The 20,655-nt window shown below is 31.8% G+C and overlaps 1 pseudogene; it reads right to left on the bottom strand.

The window, feature by feature from the left end:
- Positions 1-15,679: 15,679 nt before the first annotated feature.
- Positions 15,680-15,801, bottom strand: LOC118611282 (annotated as a pseudogene).
- Between the last annotated feature and the right edge of the window lie 4,854 nt (positions 15,802-20,655).

A 20,655-nucleotide genomic window follows, 5' to 3' on the forward strand; every position in this document is an offset into this window, starting at 1 on the left:
ACCTTGAATCTTAGAAAATTTCATGTACAGATCTTTTTTTTTTTTTCAGATGACAGTTTGCACATACTTAACTTCAGTTTTCAGATTGTAGTCCTCACTGCATCTGATCTAGCCATATTGCTTATCAATATCTGTTTCTTGAATTGAATAGGAAGGAATAAGAGGCATTTTTAGATGAGAATTTTATTATTGAAATTTTATTAGAATTGTCTTGTAGTAGAGATAATATATTTCCATCCACAGATGTCAACAAGTGGATATTTCTGAATAGAGATTGGAACGAGCTAAAATAGACCCCAAATTGCAGTCCATGCTGTTAGAGAATCCCATTTCTCTCCCAATGGGTTGAAACTCATTTTGGTAGCTTATTCAGGCAAAATCCAGTTGGGTAAACATTCTTGTACTAAGAAACTTGGATAATATTCTGTATTTCCTAAAAGTTACCTTGGATTCATTTTTTTCTGATATGCACAACCGAAAAGTAATTCATCTTGCCCTGAACTGTTGTTGTACCTGTGCACCTGAGCCTAATCCACTTCTGCTCCTTCCTCCTAAATACCTCTTCTCACATTTATCTTTAGCTACAATCCTCTGAATCTTAGTCATGGCCTGGGCAGTCAGCCTAATCATTTCTCCTTGGATTAGGCACTACTGAGCCATGTCCACTCAAGAGGCTGCTGGAAATTCTCAGCTTGCTTCTCTCAGCATCATTGAGCAAAGCTGTTCTTACAGGTTGGACTAACTTATCCACTATGAGGCTTTGGGTGGTAGGATAATCACATTTCTTCCTCTTTTGAGCTTATCACCTGATCTTTGGCAGCCCTCAGTTTTATTCCAATTTCAGATTTAAAACCTTAACTGTTACTGTACTATAACTGCTGTGTATACTCTACCATTGGTGACTCTATCTCTGTTTTTAAACTTCAGATTAGGTATTAAACTCTTTTAAAGGAAACTTGTACAAAGTGAAAATTTAGTAAGCACAAGTTACATAATGATAAAGACAGAGAGGTTAATCTAATAATTTTTAACATATATATATAAAGATAAATCTGTAGAGTTCAGTCTTTTATTTTCTCTGTTAAGATAGCCCTCAAACTAACTGAATTATTTCTGGAAAAGTAATTTAAATAGCTATCTCATAGTATAAGACCACATTGATTTTCTTCACATGAATGCTAACACAAAGTAGAGGATTTTCAACAAGGAATAAATAGGATGATGATAATTTGGTGAAAATTTGTATGTTGATGGAAAGAATATTGGTCTCTAAGTCAGAATTCTAGTCCCAAGTCTGATTTTAACTAGTGGCACATTATTTAATATTTCTGGACTCCAGGTTTCTTCTTTTTTAAATGAGGGGACTTTAAAAAATAATCTCAAAATTCCTTTCTGAAGCTAAAATTATAGACCCTATTCTATGGAACAGTCCTGTATCAGATCATTAATACTATATAATAATTCTTATTAGACAAAGATTCCTGCTAAGTAACTATCTGCCTACCAGCAGGAGGGTGAGGATTCTTTGAAATCAGAATTAATTTTTTTTCCCACAATGCAAAGGCAATTGCTTTTATAATTGGATGGCTTTTATGTTGTTGCAAATAAATGCTGTAAAAACACTAATTTTGAACTGTCCTAAATTCTTTTTATATGGTAAGTAAATTAAATATGAAGCTTTTAAAAGCTTATCTGCAGATTTCTTTCAAACTTGCTTCAATCTACTCTATACTCACTTATAAGGCTAATAAATATATTTGGATAGGGAAACAATATGCACAGGAGAATATCCACATGTGATGGCTGCTCTTGAGACAAATTCAAAATGATAAGGTAGATTTGAACAACACATCACCACCAATTAAAGAATATAAAAAGTCTGTGTACCTCTCTACTACACAGATCTGATAAAAGATGCTCAGCCTCAAAAATGTTCATAATGTAACTTAAACTAATTAAATATTACGTGAAGAAAGTACACTGTCATTTGATCTACTTGGGACATAAGAATTTTAAAATTATCATTGAAAACTACCATCTTAGGATATGAGTTTTCCAAGGAAGCAGTTGTAGTTTTGATATATAAGTCTAGAAATTAGAATCTCTTTATTATTTCATAACAACTTTTCCATACCAATACTTATTATATTCCTAGCACTGTTAGTTGTTATGGAAGTCTGAAATCTTATTAGAAATTATACTTCCATGACTCTTTTTACAATTTAAAAGATAACAGTCTTTATACTATACATTTTAATATTGTGTTCTGATAAACTATACTTTTGAGAACCTATTTATATTTTTATATTATATTTTCTATTTATCTGATAAAATCAACAGGAAAAGCAATATGGCTTTATGATTTTATAAATATCCTGAGTATGCACTATTGACTATGCAATATTGCAAAGTAAGGATTTAGCTGACTTTTTCCATTTGTTAATGTATTTTGTTACCTATTCAATAGGAAAAATTTTATTTAAAGCTAGAGTCAAGGGCTTTAGTGAACTGCTCCATTTTAACCTGCTGAGTTTGTCACACCTTGGAAGATGACATTTTATAATGGCTGATGAAACCAGGCATGATGTGTTATACTGATAGTGCATAAAGCTTATGATCACTAAAAATAAATGGTTTACTAAAAATGCATGTAAGAAAATACTTCTTAAAATTAATATTGCTTTTCTTCCATTTAAACCAGCCATCCATGTTTATAACTATGTTAGCAAGGAAAACCCAAGGACTGATAAACTAAAGGGTATTTTTCACCTTAGCCCTACATATTTGACACCAATAAAAAGCTTTCTTAAAATACACACATATGAGCACACATACACTCACACATTTTGCGCTTTTAAAATATTTTTATATTTTTTTATGTTTTTATTAATACACTTTTAATTAAATCAAAATATGGTTCTCTCAAATATACTCTAATATAAAGAATACTTTTCAAGTATTCTTCCCAATAAAACATAGTTCAGAGATAAATTAACATTAGAAAAGAAAAATGAAGCTGTAGCTTAACCAGGTTATCGATGTAAGATTTCATAGGTCTTAAGGATTTAGAAATAATTTTTAGCTATTATTACACAGAATAATTCTATAAAACAGGTCAATATTATCATCTGCTGCCAAGGAAAACACTACAAACAGATCTCTTAAAGCTCTCTTAGTGAACGTTCTGAAAATTTAATGTGATATAAACCTCACTTTGTACAAAGTAATTGATCCTTTTAAAAATAGAAATATAATAGTGAACTATATATGTATATTCACTCTTAATTCTTTTTGTAAAACTTGTAATGCCATAGTTTCTTAAGATTAACAGCAAAAAAATGTTTAACTTGGCTGTCCAAACTATATAGAAATGACATCTTAGAAAATAGCTGTTTAAAGCTGTCAACAACTTTTACACTTAGCAACTTCTCTGTCAATTTCAACAGCTACAACTTGCTATTAGGGGTTTAGACTGAAATAGTGGAAGATGAATTTGTGTGCTTAACTAATGTTCATAATTTTCAAATATATTAATTTCTATTTATTTATATTTCAAATTTACTCCATAACAAGTTGCTTACATTAAAAAAAAAAAAAAAAAACTATTGCATGGAGCTACACTTTGGTATATATGCTTGAGTTTCAATTAAAAAAATTCAATTGGCTAATTTAAATCTTCTAATTTCAACTACATAAAAAAGCACTACAACGGGTACTAAAGTAAGAAGAATGAAAAAATAAAAATAAAAAAGTAGAAAACTTATTTCCTTACCATAGCCTTTAAAACACACATTTAATAGTATTTGGGTGAAACAAGTAAAAAGAGACAATTTCAAAGTAACAGTCCAATAAATAGAATTTAATGTTATTTAAACACAATTTCTTCCTGGCATTGAGGGATTACCAATAGAGGAATAAACTGAACCAAATTATTTAATGATAAAGTGCTTCCTCAGTGAGTTGTTTGATTTTTTAAATTAATATGAATGAGAAACAAATACTAAACTTCTATACTTTGAGTGATCCACTGCCATATTTTTAGCATCTGTTAGAGGAGAACTATTCCAAATTACTGTGCCAACATACACCCAATTTGGTTCAATATATCTGATCCCTTTGGATCACAAAGGAATGTTGTTTCTGCCCATGGTCCTATCCCAGCCATCGTGTTCAACTTTCATAAATAGGTCATTATTTCTCATCATTGGTTGCTTTTCTTTTCCTGTCATTTTCAAATACCTATACTATTTCACATCTTAACCAATCCTTGTTCTCATCTCTTCGTCTTCCCCAAGTCTTATTTGTTCTGCAATTACTGAATATAAATTAAATCAGTTATTTTTTTTACAGCTCCGCATTTAGGAATTTTCATGCTACGAACAATTAACTGAATTTCCCAGGTGATTTTACTGAAGCAGGGGGATGAGAAGAATTATGCGAGCATCTGGGATTCTGCCACACCTGACAAATTTTATTAATGATTAAGATTCTCATCTCAGTTTATTAAAGAGTAATCACTTATCTGCAGCCACACAGCAACCACTGGTGAAACTAACAGAATTGAAACACCCGTAATACATCTTCATTCTCTCCACTTAACAGGAAAAAAATATTTTAAATGAGAATTATATCTGCTTTTAAGATCCAAGAAAGAGAGATTGGAAAGTGAATATTGTACATTTCAGAAATCTCCTTTGTGAGTTGGAATTAGAATGTTTAAAAACATTTCCTTCTATGAATTAGAACTGGCATATATGTTAGGGGTTTAGACTGAAATATACGTGTGTGTGTGTGTGTGTGTGTAAAGCCTACACATTTAAAGACTGACAACTACCATAGGCTTGGACGAAGTCTATAAACAGAATTCAGAAAACAAGATGGCAAGATATAAGAAAATATTGATTTGCTCCTTTACTCCTTGCATTTAGAGATGGCTAACTAATCCTACATTAATATCTCTTTAGTGATGCAAAATATGTAGAGTAACTGTGCGCACCTATGCCATCCGCCTTCACCAAACTGATCCCACCACTACGCTTTATTTTATTCTCTTCCTTATAGAAATGTCCGCTAGTATAATGATTGTACCTTCAAAACAAACAAACAAATGAACAAACAAACAAGTAAGTAAATGGGGGTATATCAGTTAAGGTGCAATCAAATTTGAGTTTAAAAAATACTCAAATAGAAATATCTTAAGCAATACATTCATTTTCCCACATTCTAAGAAGCCAAAGTTAGGCAGTCCCTGAGTTGCAGTTGGTGATTTTAACATGAATTCAGATCTTTCTTTATCTCTCGGCTTTGCAATCCTCAATCTATTAAAAGTATCTCCTGTCATGGCCACAGTATTTCTGTCTCAACATTGAAAATCATGTTCTCATATACCAACAACAAAAAGAAGGAAGAAGAGGGTGAGAGTGATTATTTCTCCTACTTGATGTTTTAGCAGAAAGAAAAATCTTCCCCAGTAGTCACCCAGAAGACTTCCCTTTATTCTCATTGGCAAAATTTGGGCATTTACTCCACCCCGAAACCAATCACTGGCAAAGGTGAGTAAGTCAACCAGGTACATTAGATATTGATATCAACAATATCAATGGCACGGTGAAAAGAAAATCTTATTTATGAATATATAATATATAATACATATATATCTATTTTGAATACTTGCCTGGATATGTTATTAAATAGAAATTAGGTTACTGTTTTAGTCTCTTGATACTGATAATATTTGTATCATTGTAGTTAAGTTAGATATCTAAAAGAAGAAAGCTTTTCCAAGCTTCATTTGATCTGATATTCTAATAAGCATAAATTTAATCAACAGTACTGTTTTCTTCTGTCAGACTCAAGTGGGACAGACAGGGTTAAAAATATGATTTGATTGTAAATAACAGTTTGTTATTGATATGTTCCTGTGACCATTAGCACTGTAAATATTGTACATGAGTACACTATGGAGTTACAGAATCGCATCTTTGATAGCCATACTGAATGATTGTGTGCATGCTTCCTGGCAACTTAATCAAGAGGCAGCTTCAAGAAAGGCTAGAGTATTGTGAAAAACAAATAGCATTTTCTTACTTTGGGACCAAAAGCATCTTACAACTATTTGAAAGTGTGTAGAGAAGAGATTAAATACTGCTTCAAAATCTAAGGCCCTGTTCCAAACTGAATGTCTTGGTCCTTATAAGGGACCAAGGAAATAATATTAGATTTTTTTTCTCTTTCTGAAAATAAATACAAATGCTAAGTTAAATAATTTTCATTTGGCACTATACTAACAAGGACAATGATTAATGTATTGTGTTATTGAATAAAACTAATAACTGGAAAAGAGTTGTTGAAGAATCTTTCTTTCTCTAACTTGATTTGGTCAATAAATGATAAGACAGATAAATGTACAAGAGATCATTTCCCAAGATGTTAGTGCAAAATCAGACCTTTAAATAGCAAATACCACTTAGCTTACGTGCAGTAATATATTCCATGGCAAAACACATTAAAATGTATAGATTATTTAAGTTGGAATGTCTTCAGTTTTAGTTTTGTCTGAGGCTCAAAGACAATAGGCATCGTCTGTTCCCATATCCCCAAAAGGTAAGCCAGGCCCTCTAGGGTGGACATCCAAGGGAGGTGACTAAAACTAATATAATCTTTAGATGACTACCTAGTTTCAATCCTTAAATGAGATTGGAGAGACCAAAGAAAGGTTATGTAATTCTTTTTTAAAGCTGTGATAATTATTTTGAATTTGTTTAAAATGTAAGATTCTGGCTAAAGCAACGTAAGTCAGTAGATTAGAGAGTCAGTTAAGAATCACATATGAGAAAGAAACTAAGCTGTTGTTTTATGTTTCCAAAGAAGGCTATCTGTGAGAGAAAGGATAACAAATGCTGTGGAGGTTTGCTCATTACTGATTGTGCAGGGCCTACTGGAGGCTAGTCTACCAGGAAGGGGATAGCACATGAGGAGACTACAGGGTATCCTCAACATCCAAAATGAAACAGTGTCTTTAGTCACATGCTCTATAAGAACTTGTCAAATCTAGTTTACAACCAGAAAGTTAAAGGAAAATTCCCTGGTCCATTGACTCTTATTCCTCTCCCCGTGTTTAATGCTGGGTATGTCAGAATTACAGTTAGCAAGCTAGGAAAAAAGGTATGAGTAGATTTCAAGACAGAGAATAATCTGATCACTTTTCCCTTTCCCATGAAGTCTTTTTTTTCTTTTTTTAAAAAAAAATAATTAATGATTTTTTTATAAGTTTCAGCTGTACATTTTAACTATATATTTACACTGTGTTCACCTCCCATAGTTAGATTTCTTTCTGCCGCCACATATTTGTCCCCCTTTACTCCATCTACCTTCTCCTTCTCCCCTTCCCTCTACCTTCCGGTAACCACTAGTCTATTGCCCATGTCGAATTTGTTTGTTTGTTTGTCCTGTTCATTTGTTGCTTTTAGGTTTATATCCCACATATAAGTGATATCATGTGGTTTTCAACTTCTTCTGTCTGGTTTCTTTCACGTAGCATGATTATCTCAATGTCCACGCATGCTGTTGCAAATGGCAGTATTTCTTCTCTTCTTATGGAAAGTAATATTCCACTGTATATATGTACCATAACTTCTTTATTCAATCATCTATCATAGGACACTGGTTGCTTCCATGTCCTGGTCATTGTGAATAATGCTGCTATGAACATCAATGTGAACCCCATGCAGTCCTGTTACCTGCAGCTGTCTCAAACTGGGCAGGGGATTAAAATTAAAATTAAAATTAGAGTGTTCATAATTACACTGAGCTGGACATTATTATTGAACAGACTGAGGTTTGATTAAGGAGACTGAAAATTTTTTTTATTATCTGAGGGTGATGGGTAAATTATGCTCTCCATACAAAGACTATATCCAGAGCCAGAAAAAGAATTAGCCATACAGAGTGGTCCTATTAGACAATGAATATCTGGGCACTAAGCGTACTCATTGCTACTGAAATGATATTGCTATTAAGCCCTTTTATTTAGTAGATTAAAGAAATTAATATGAATTAATATTGATATTTCCAATTCCATGTTTCAAAATAAGGACAGTAGTTTTTCATGTCTTCTTGAGTTTATAATTGCATTTCTTTTAAACTGAAAGATGATGGCTCTAGTAATATTAATATACCAATCTATTTGATTTTTTTATAGAATTTACATAAAATAATTTCAAATAAAAATCTCGCAATTGCTACAAATAGTATAAGTTCTGAAAATGTAGTTATTTTTAGGCCTAAACTATGTCTGACTATGACTATGCCAAGTATTGTATCCAAAAACCTCTTGAAATAATTCTGTGCTTGTTTTGTGTATAGATACATACATTTCCATTTTTTTCTTAATTTTGAGGCTTTACTTCTTTATTTTTAATGTTATGTGATGTTATTTTTTAATATCTATAAATGTACATATTTCAGAGTCAAAATTATATAAACAACTATAATAGCTTCTCTATCCTATTTTAGTTGTTTGTTCTGAACCACTGACTTTTTGATATAAGGTGTTATTTCACATACGCAATTGAAGGTAAGTTTTATTTTTTCATGTTGTATTGTGTTCGAATTTCATTACTTTCTTCTGTGTTTCCTCTGTTAAAAAGTTTGATTTTCATTATTTTATTGAATAGTCACACTCTTTAAGTTTGTTTTGAAGGTTGTTCCAATGTTGTCTTAAATATATGCCGCTGTCAAGATAACAGATAACAAATTAATTTTTTCCTTTATAAATGACTTTTTAATCCTTTATCTTAATATCTAGTATTATTCTGGGTCAATTTTCCCAGGCAAGACCCTCAATGGAATTTTTCAGGAATCAGGTCCACGATAATAACATGAAAGATTTCTCGAATTATAATTGTAAATTTTAGTTGTGATTCATGTTTTATTTTTTTCTTTTTAGACATTTATAACTATTTTGAATCCTCTTTGCCTGTCTTCTATATCTATCACTTTTTCTCTGATTCTTTCTACTTTGTTTTTATTCTTGGTTCTTTTAATTTCTATTCAATATTTAAAATCAGAGCTAAGACAAAAAGCAAGATTAGGGTACGGTTAGAAAAATAGAGGAAATAATGTATAGCCTTAAATACATACATTAATAAAAATTATATTATTAAAATAATAAATAAGCAACTACCTTAAAAGGTAAAAAAAGCTAAAAAGAAGAATAAAGATTAAAAGCAGAAAACAATGACAGAAAAGAGAAACATAGACCTAATAATTAAATAAATAATTTGATTTTTAGAATAATAAATAAATCACCAAGTAATTTCATTTAAAAAATTGAAAGTGCAGATAAATAAAAAATAAAAACTAGAAAATAAACATTGAAATAAAAAATCTTATAGTAATGACATTGTGCAAATCTATGTAAATAAAGTTGAAAATTCAGACGAATTGGATACATTTTTGGAATACATAATATCCCAATGGAGATCTAATGTCTAAGAAGAAGATATTCATAAAAGAAATAGAGAAAGTTTTTAAAGACCACCCCCCCACACACACCCCAATCTCTGGTGGTTTCTGGGAATTCTTTGAAATGACCAATCTCTGGTGGTTTCTAGGAATTCTTTGAAATATCCAAAAACTTAAATACTATCTCTGCTACTTAACTATTTCAGTGAAGTGCAACATAAGAAAAATTTATGGAGCGACCTGATAACAGTGGAACAAAAGAAAGAAAAATACTACTGTGAATAGTGGTGTAAAGTATTAAAGAAGTTATTTGAAAATCAAATGATATTATAATGATACCAAGTGAGGTTTATTTCAGAATGCAAAGCAGGAATTAATTTCTATCAAGAAAATCAATTCATAGTTATATTAGCAGATTTAAGAGAAAAATCATAAGATTACCTCTTTAGATTCCAGAAAATTCTCAACAAATGTTTTTTAAAACACTCAATAAAATGGGTATCAATGGATACATCCTTAATCTGAATATATATCAATATATAAAAGCACATTTACAAAGCACACAGACACATATAGACAAAAACCTACTAGTATCTTACTTAATGGAAAAATACTACATTCCTCATTTAAATCTGAAGTTATTATTATGACTTTTTTTTTTAATATAATGTCCAGAATAGCAAAAGCAGTTAAAACAAAGAGAAAGCGATTAGATTTAGGGGGGAAAGTAAAAAAGATTGGAAAGGAAAAGTTCTAAATATATCTATTTATATTTGATAAGAAGGCATATCCAGAAAATCCAAGAACTTCAACTTTTTACAAACCTACTGCAAAAATATAAGAATTTACTAAAGTATCAGGATATTAAATCTATCTCATTTATGAGAGTTCACAAAAAGTTAAAATATCTAATTATAATTTTAACCAAAAAATGTACAAAACTGGTATGAGCATAAGTGTAAAACAAATGGAAATTTAGTTCTTAAAGCTACCTTTTTAAAAAAATAACAACTGAATTGCTAATTTATGCTATATTCTAGAGTAGAACAACAGGACTTAAAAAGACTCGCTAAATACTACTTAGACTAAGTGCCATGGCTGAAACCAGGCAGAATGAGATTTAAACCAAGATGAACAATTGTCTGATGAGAATATCAAGCTTGAAAATTTACTTTTCTCTTAAATTATTTTATTTGCTTGTCATTATATTTTTAATGCTTTGTCTTAGTCTAGAAAATCTTCACAAAAATAATATATAAAAGTAAAAGTAACATTATAAATTAATACAAAGCATGAGAAGTTTGTGGAAATAAAATACTAGTAAATAATAATAATTGTTATCATCATTATTTTATATATGGATCAAAGAAAAAGTAGGTTGTTGAACTGCAGTAAATCTTATGATTGAAATTCTTACCTCAGTTTATATTGACCCCTAATTTCTCAAGTATTCATTTCAGAAATAATTTGAACATAGAATATGCATTTATAATGCAATTTATGTGATTTCCTAGGGAAAATGGAACAGTTCCAAGGAAACTAAGATTTTTGATTAATGTGTGATTAGGTATTTTACAAAAATTAAGATTTGAAACAATGAAAGGTAATAGCTCCAGAGGAATCTCTTCAGGCACACCAACGCAAATACACATTTTTAAAATATCTGTTTGTATCTATCATACTCTTGTGAGATCAATGTAAATTCCTCATGTCTAAACAAATTTAGAGTCGCTGGTAGATACTTACATAATATGAATGTACACAAATGTAAACAAGGATAATACTAATTTGAAATGTTGCCATTCCAAAAATATATATATACTTGTTACTCCTCAGATTCATTTCAAGAACAAATTTTTTCAGTTTTAATTTGCAGATATCAATTTCTAATTGAACAGCAGAAACCACTACTCATGGATACACACACATATATGTATCTGAAATTCTTATATAGCAAATAAACTAAGATTTGTGCTGGATGATAAAATAAAATCAATTATATAATGGAAAACTGGACAGCTTGAACATGATAATACACATATGGCCCTTAGTCACAGAGAGATAAGATAGGTTAGATATTAATGTATCCAAAATTTTTATCAATCCATTCCCACGATCACAATTACTACTGGATCTCAGTACTTCACAGCTAAACTCCAGCCTTCTTTTAGTTTTTGTTGCATTTCTAATCGCCTCAGTATTTCTGAAGAGATGTATCCACATCACTTGTGACTCGGGGGATGATTTTAGGTTTAGGCTGAGCCGCAAGGTCTCTACAGACATGTGCTTATAGTTCATTGATGGTTTTGATTCTATTACGGCCTTGCAAGGCAGGGCTGTAGAGCAACAATGAGTGTTCTTTGTTAATACTTAGCTCGGACCACCATGCTCTTCCCTGACTTGGGGCTGCAGTAGGCATAGGCAACACAAAGGCAGCTCATACTTCAAGTTCTTGCCTTATCCCCAGGGCTAGTCTCTGACTCTGGTAGACATTGAAGGCTCCGGAAAGTGGAGGAAAAGAAAGCGGAGTGGTTTTTAAAAATGTGTTAGAAAAACCCCACACAAATCCCGTGTTTCTCCTTTACTTTCACACTACTACCACATTCACAGTATTTCTGACACCAGATGTGTAGGGTTTTTCCCACACCAAGCAATTCTGCTGGGTGTCCTACAATATAATTCAATTCTGACACTATCTACTTGGAAATAGCATCAGATCCCACAGATCAAGGGCTCAGTCCTAGATGATTATCCCCCCATTTCAGATGCCTGTTCCAAATAGTAAGTCTCCAGCTTATCCAATTCTGTCACTTTGGCTGCAAATCAGAGGTTCCATGACTTCCTCCCCATTGAATTTGATTATTTGCTGGAACAGCTCACAGAGTGCAGGGAAATCTTTACTTATGTTTACCAGTTTACTAAAGAATGTGATACAGATAAACAACCAGATGAAGAGATACATAGGGAGAGGTCTGGGAGGGTCCCATATAGGGTATCTTCTATCTCTGAGGAATTCGTGTGTGCCATCTTTCCCGTTCATGCATGTGTTCACCAACCTGGAGGTTCTCCAAACCCCAAACCATTAAAATGTTATGGAGGCTTCATCAAGTAGATATGATTAATTATTAACTCCATTTCCAGCCTCTCTCCCCTCTAGAGAATAGGAGATGGGCTAAAAATTCCAAGTTTCTAGTCATGGCTTTGTCTTTCCAGTGACTAGCTCCCATCCAGGAGTCTACCCAGAGTCACCTTATTAGAAAAAAAGATTCTTCTAACTCCCAGGAAATTCCAAGGGATTTAGGAGATTCATGCCTGGAACTGGGGTCGAAGCATAATGCTAGAAAGAAAAAAAAAAACTTCTCAGAACACTCCTATTTACAAAGATTTAAGAAGGAACTAGAGGAAGAGAACTAAATGTATTTCTTATTATTTCACAATAAGTTTCTTGAAATCTCTTTTCTTAGAAAGATGATGAAGGCAATCACCAGGTTGCATACCACCTCCTTCCTTACTGCTCTAAGACCTCTGATCCTTAGTAAAAAATTAAATTATAGTCTGGATAATCGTGTCAGTCTTTCTCACCATGAAAACATGAATATGTTTCACAATGTCAGTGAACTTCAGAACGAAACGTTGAAATTGTTATATTAATATAGAACCTCATCTTCACTTTAAACATAGACTAAGCAAAATAACATTTTTTAAAGACCTTTATTCTTTAGGCACAAAATCTTTTTTGATAAATTATTAGAATGCTGATAAATTATGTATACATTTAGTTTAAAATTTGGAATATGTTTTGGTGTTTTGCCTTATTTTAATATTGACTTCCTCCAGGACAATTGATGACACTTATTTTCATTAATGACACAGGTACCAGGTCTTATTTTTAAACTAAATGTATGTAGACAAAAATGTGAATCAATTTTAAAAAAAGCAGTAAGGAACTTATGGTACAGATAAAATTTGATGAAAATTGTGAAGATGATAGGCAAATGAATGAACTATGAAAAGCATTGTCTGACTGAATATACACTCTTAACTGGACCACATTTTCAACAGATGTATACTGAAATCATTCAATTCCCAAGTCTGTTCTTGTTTCTCTATTTCTTACCTTGGTTACTGACATTACTATCTATCCAGTTTAATAATGATTCTTCTCTGCCCCTTCCCATTATTATTTTCCATTCATTGTGCTAATAAGTCTTAATTTTATCTCTTTATATATCTATATTATATTTGATCTCTATCTTATTAATACAACATTTATAATATCACTGAAAAATGCACACATTTTATATACTCCCATGTTCATTTCTGTATCTTCAATTCACCCCCACTAGTTTGTTTAAACTAATTATTAAATACTTTATGTCTCATTGTTTTATAAACTCATGTTGTGCTTCTAAGCAATGCTCATACTGTCTCCAGAGTTATCATTTTAAAACACAATTCTGACCACATAACTTTCTAGATTTAAAAGTCTTTATCAATTTTTCATTGTACATAAAGCAGAACTCAAACTCTTAGTATGGCAAATGATTTATTTTATAGTCTAGCCCTAAACTAAATGTCCAACATCATCACTCTCTCCACACAAGTCCTGGTTTGGCACTCAGACACACCAGGCTTTGTAATAATAATTTATCTTTGAAAAAATTTCTACTTCTGACAGAACCACCTTTCTCCTCTACTTTATCTGTTAAATTCCTGCTTCCCTTTTAAGATGTAACTCTCTTATCATCCCTTCTATAAAACCTCTCCAAATTTCTGAAACCATATTTCATTATTCATTCTTCTATAATACCAACTAATTCTTTGTCTTATTATAGAATATCCTGCTTTGTATTATGTGATTCATGTATACTTTCCCTTTTCTTATTGTAGATCAGGTCTTATTCATGAGAGGTAGTGCAATATATAGTTTTAGACCTAATGTTTCTGTGGTCAAGCGGACCTGGGGTAAAGTCCTAGAATAAGTGGCTTTTTGGTAAATGTCAGATGCATGAATGAATGAATGAATGAATGAAATGAAATGAGAACCATTCCATGTATCAATCTAATCATTATCTCAAGAAATTCCTCTCTTTTCATGGGACCAGTGCATTCTTTGAAGGTCCTATTCTCTTTTATTTTAAAAAAAACTAATCTCACTTAGCATATAAAAATGAAAAATGAATTTAGGAACATGCTACACAAATGTCCATTTCATACTCGGGTAAAATATTATTGTTAAATGAGTGGGTTGAAGTAGACAATATATGGTCCCTTCCACTTCCCATAGTCTCTGATCTCAAGGGGTACATCCCTGTTGTGTGGTAGGCTTATGTTTAGCCATGCCTTATAAAGATTTTATGACATCATTAAAATTATAATTGTGCATCATCTAATTATGTCATTAACACATACAAATTATGTGATTAGAGCTATTTACATTAAACATGTAATTAGATCAAATTATACTAATAGGCAAATGCAAGATAATTAACTAAAATTAATTTTAAAAGCAGAGAAATTAACTCAGATAAACCACATTCAGATATCATTATATATTTAGAAATAAGCGAGTAAATATTCCTGTTTTATCAGTACTCATTTAGGCTCTAATCAACACGTCTTCTTGCCTCCTTCTTTCTCTAATTCAAACTCTATGTACAGTAGACTTATCAGTATAAAATACAGATCCAGCATGTTACTTCTCAGCTTAAAAATCTTCAGCGGCACCTTTTTCTTGTTAAAAACAATCTGTACTTCTACCCATGAAGAGTAGAATTGGCCTTAACTTGCAGTAAGTTTTCTGCATCTTTCTAGTGAATTATTGAACCTGAGGGTGGTTTGAGGAAACCCCTGAACTTGAAGTTGGTGTTAGAAGTGAGGATGAACTTACGTGGACTCTTCCTTCTAACTTTGCAATTAGACCTTAACTCCTAGCAGTTGGAGTCAAAAGTCTTGGGCAGACTTGGGTTTAATTTTGCATTTGGCTAACGCTGGGTAGCAGGTTTTGTTCAAATATTGGCAATAATTTCAACGGCAACTTTGGCTTCTTTCTGTAGATTTTAATATTTAAAACTACCATTGTAATTCTATTGAAAGTAGTTTATAGTTTCTATTTGATTTCTTATTCAAGAATTATTTTAAGTGATCTTTATAATATCCAGGTTAGAAATTTTTGAACTTCCTTTTTTTTTATTTTTTTTATTTTTTTTTTTTACACCTACAGCACCTGGTATTCCTAGTATTTGGTCTCCCATCCAAATACTAACCAGGCCTGACCCTGCTTAGTTTCCGAGATCAGACAAAATTGGGCACTTTCAAGGTGGCATGGCTGTAGACCTGAAGTTCATTTGTTAATTTCACATTTTGTTAAACTTTAGTCAGTGAATTAGGCCTGTATCAATGTCTTTTGTCTTCAAAAGTAGTTTGATTGTGCTGTGTTTGGACAGATTTCTTTGAGTTAAGCATTTGTTCAGCTTCTTCAATCTGCAAGTATGTGTCTTTTGCCAAGCCTCGGAAGTTTTCAGCAATTTAAATAATTTTTTATCTTCTTACTCTTTCTTCTTTCCTTCTGGGATTTTGATGAAACAAACATTAGACCTTTTATTATGAAGCAGGTCCTGAAACTCTGTTCATTTTTCAATATTTTTTATTCTGCTCTTTAGATTGGATAATTTTTATTGATCTGTCTTCAAGCTCTTTGAATCTTTCCTTTGTCACTTCTATTTTACTCCTGTGTTTATTCATTAAGTTTTTATTTTCCCTTTCTAAAGTTTTCATTTTATTCCCCTTTATTTCTTTGCTAATACTTTCTTTTTTAATTTGTTGAATGCTTATGATTGTTCATTTGTCATTTTTATAATTACTGCTTTAAAAATATCATCAGATAGTTCAGACATTTATGTCATCTTATTTTGGGAAACTGTTAATTTTCTTTTTCATTAAATATTGAGATTTTCATAATTTTTTTTTCATTCCAAGTAATTCTGGATCATATCCTGGCCATTCTGAACATTACATTATAAGCCTCTGGGCCTTCTATAAGTTCTATGAATAATATTGATAAATTTTTGTCCTTTGATGAGCAATCAACCTGTAGTTCAGAATGTTTTGATAAAAAAGCTACAAATTCTAAGCCACCTACTCTGTGCCATGGTCAGTTTAGTTTTTATAGATTTTGCACTGGCATTCAGGTTTGTCCCGTGTGTGCATCACTCACTGATTCATCTGACATCTGCATAAAGTCTATGCATTAGCTAAGTCTTAAAGTCTTTGGTATATAAAATAAGTCCAATAATGTATAAATTGAGAAATCCCAGGAGTGCATTATCAACCTAATGGGTCATTCTCCTGAGCTTCTTGCTTCATGCAATCATTCTGATAATTTTTAGCTCCCTGAAATTCTTTTTTTTCTTTAAATTCCTCTGACTAGAAAATCTTTCACATCCATAGCTGTGTCATGCCCAGGGCCAAGTGGCAAAAGAACAGAGAATAACAAACAAACAAGCAAACAAATAAAAAGCAATGAGATTCTGCTCTGCTGTCTTGTAACCGCATCTTCAACACACAGACAAGGAGGTTACACACCCTTGGAGTTTGGGGTTCTGTTGGAGCACAGTGGTACTACTCTTAAACTACTGTCACAGCTGCCACCATAAAATTTCTTTGGGGCTGGGGAGCAAGACAACAGAGGAAAAAGCACTCCTAGAGTCAGAAATAAAGGGTTTCTCCTGAGTTCTCTCTGCCTCTTCCACAGTTCTCATTTGCACAATTCAGCCCAGGAGTCACTGGAAGAAAAACATTGTAAACTCAATACTGGTCAATGGCACATCAAATTCTGGTGTCCTTATTCAATCCATCCATTTCTGATTATTTTTCAGAGTCTTCAAATAGTTATCAGCCAATTAATTCATCAATGAAGTCGCAGGTTTTCGATGGCATCTAAACATAGAGACCATAGTGATTGAGAAACCCTAATGGAATCATGATTAACAGTATGAAAATAAATTATTCCAAGAAAATTTTATGGGAAATCAGCTTCCAAGATTGACTGAAGTATAAATACAATACACACAGCTATCTATAACTTCTAAAGAATTTTAATCAATAGTTTTTTTAAATCCACCTGAAAAAGCACAAGAATTTAAAGATTTAAAAGTATTAGCAAAACTTCAACAAATGATCCAGGATCTGGCTTATCTTATTTTAATATTTAAATAGGACAAGGCAAGAATGCAAAATGACAAATGTAGCTCAATTCACCAGTGGCTCACTTGTAGCAATCTCAAGTAAATACTAGCAAATCAAATCCAAGATATATACATAAAAATATTATTGCAAATAAGGTTTAATCCTTGAACTTCAAAAATTATTTAGATTTGGAAAATTTAATAATATAACTCATGCTTTTAATAGATTGAAGGAGAAAATACATTTAATTATTTTAAACAATGTAGAAAATCACTAATCACTAATAAAGAAATATCTTCAGAAAATTAAGAATAGGAAAGAACGTATTTAGCTTGATAATTAGCATCTACTCAAAACCTATTGCAAATATCATGGTTTGGTGTAAAATGCTTGAAACATTTAACATCAAGAAAAAATGTATGTTAGCCATATTGTGTTACATACAGTTCATTGGTTTATTACTAGATTATGTAACAAAATATTATGTGTATATAAAAAAACTTTAAAACATCTATTTAACATAAGAGGTTTTCTATCCTGATTTTAGCTGTCAAATTTTCTAGTTTCTATACAGAAATTTCTCTTTGCTTGATTTAAGGAATAAGTTTTTATAGCACTGTCCATGTGGTTTTTTAATACTGCATGGGGCTCTATGATATTTAATGAGGCATTTCTCTTCATCAATCTAAGAAGCTCTGAAATGTTTTCATGCTGTGCAAAAAGATGAGAATTTATAGAATATGCTTGACTATAAAATTTCTATATTTTCATTTATATATAAATCAATAGATTTGAGAAGTTGATGATCTATTTAGTGTTTAGCTCACATCTTGCTCTCAAGGATTTAGATTAGCTATTGAAAGATGTTCACATACTATTAAGCTTGAAAAATTATTCTAATTACATAAATTTCCTTTTTTCTTCACCACCCACCCCCCCAAAAAAGAAAAACAAACAACTTGACTATGATGAGTTAAGTTTGAATTCTACACAGATTTTAGTGGTTTGATTTTAAATATCTTACCAATAGATTTTATCAACATAATGGAAAACATGTCAGCAGGAAAATATGAGGTAGTGTAGCTATAGATCTCATTGTCTTAGATTATGAAAAAGACACCTAGGTCTGACTGATATACAGTTTTAGACTGTATACAATACAACTAAATCAGCTGTGTAAAAATGACCAGCATATTTATTACCTTTGCTTCACTTCATTTTTTACTTGCTGAATAAGCTTTATTTAACTATATTTTTAATTTATCTAGTTTCTTATTGTCAAGTAATAAAGGAAAAGACAGACAAAGCACCATCATTTCAATCGTTGGCCCTTTTATATATGATTCAAATGATTTCATGAAGCATCTCTTTTTAGAGTTGGGTAGGGATGCAATTGGGGGCCGGTGTCTGCAGATCACCATGCTACATAGCTTTATTTCTCTAGAGCAGAAGTAAAAAAAAGTTAGACTTTTTATGCATAACTGAAGTCTATTCCTTTTGAAACAATCGAAACACAAAGGCAAAGTATATTTTGTATGTGCAAAAACAGCAGACAGTGAATTTTTAAATAGCACCCATTTTGTTAAATTTCTTCACTGTTTCTTAAACTGAGGCAATGAGGTTACAAGCCTTGATAGTCAGTTAAGCCAAGAATGCTGGTTGTGGTCAAATGATTCACTCATCATCATTAGAGTGCATATGCAGGGAATTTGGTCATTGTGTTCCCAGCTGGCAGCTTTTACTAACATCTGGGTTATTAACATCAAAATCAGCAATCTAGAGAATTGTTCCTTCTAACACATCCTGCTAATCCTGGACCCAAATTAGTTCTCTTCCAAACCCACCTGCAGTAAAATCTAACAGTCGAGTGGATTACCCTTGCATAGAATTGTTTGAACTAAATGTAAGCATATAGTAGCATTAAATATTCCAGAAGAATTCAGGCCTGACTTTGTATCTGTAGACAAATTTCAATATTACATTCTTGGAAAGTGAAATCAAGACATAAGCGTTCACTTATCAGTGAGAAATTTTAATGAAGATACAGATTCTAACTGCTACTTAACCAAAGCTATTTCAGAGAAGGGAGGTTTTCTTCACATTTGAGACAAATTAACCACAAGGTAGCTTATTGTAAATATTTGGACAGTTTTGGAAATTTGTTTACATGGAATACATTCATAGCAGTTTAAAAGGTAGTTCTGTCCTGAGGGAAGAGACTGACAATTTGCACATAATTGATATTCTTGGTGATTCCATCATAAACCAGTATGAATTTTGTTTCTAAAGCCTTATAAAATGAATTACATCATTGCTATTTTCTCTGATCATGTATTTCCTACACAGAAACTTGCAAGTTCTCCCACTGAACACTGGTTTGGGTTCAAACACAATCCAACTCTGCCTATTTATTGTTGACCAAACACAATTATGCGCTATTTCTATTAGATTCTCTTTCATGCATCTTGTGTCTTAATCAAAAGTTTTTCACACTTTCTCATACTTTCTTCCCCTATTGCTTTCCTCATGCTGTTTCTTTTATTTAGAAATACCTATTTCCTTTTCGACTCCCACATCATAGTTATTTAAGCCTTGATTGGAATATTACATCCTTTAATTCTTTCTTTGCATAAGAGATCACTTTGTATTTTGTTTGTTTGTTGTTGTTGTTTTCTAGCGTATTGATTTTTCCCTTTGTTTGTAAATGCCAGCTCTCTTCAGCATACTACACAGTTCCTCAGGGAAGGATCCTCACATTAAGAGTTATTCAGGGAAAAAGTAATTATTTCTTGGTTAAGCACTTCATTATTCATTTTCCCTCCCGTGTCTGACCCTAGCACAAATTTTTTAGAGTCTTAGCGTGGCTTAGCTCACAATTCAGGTGTTTTTCTGCTGTATATTTTTTACTTCATAGCTGTACATTTTTAAAAAATTATTGGTTTAAAAATCCCTTGAAAAATACTCTGTTTTTGTAATTATTAATGCAGATACTGGGGCCCAATC

Source organism: Rousettus aegyptiacus, unplaced genomic scaffold, assembly GCF_014176215.1.
Source record: "Rousettus aegyptiacus isolate mRouAeg1 unplaced genomic scaffold, mRouAeg1.p scaffold_m13_p_13, whole genome shotgun sequence".
NCBI classification, from domain to species: domain Eukaryota; kingdom Metazoa; phylum Chordata; class Mammalia; order Chiroptera; family Pteropodidae; genus Rousettus; species Rousettus aegyptiacus.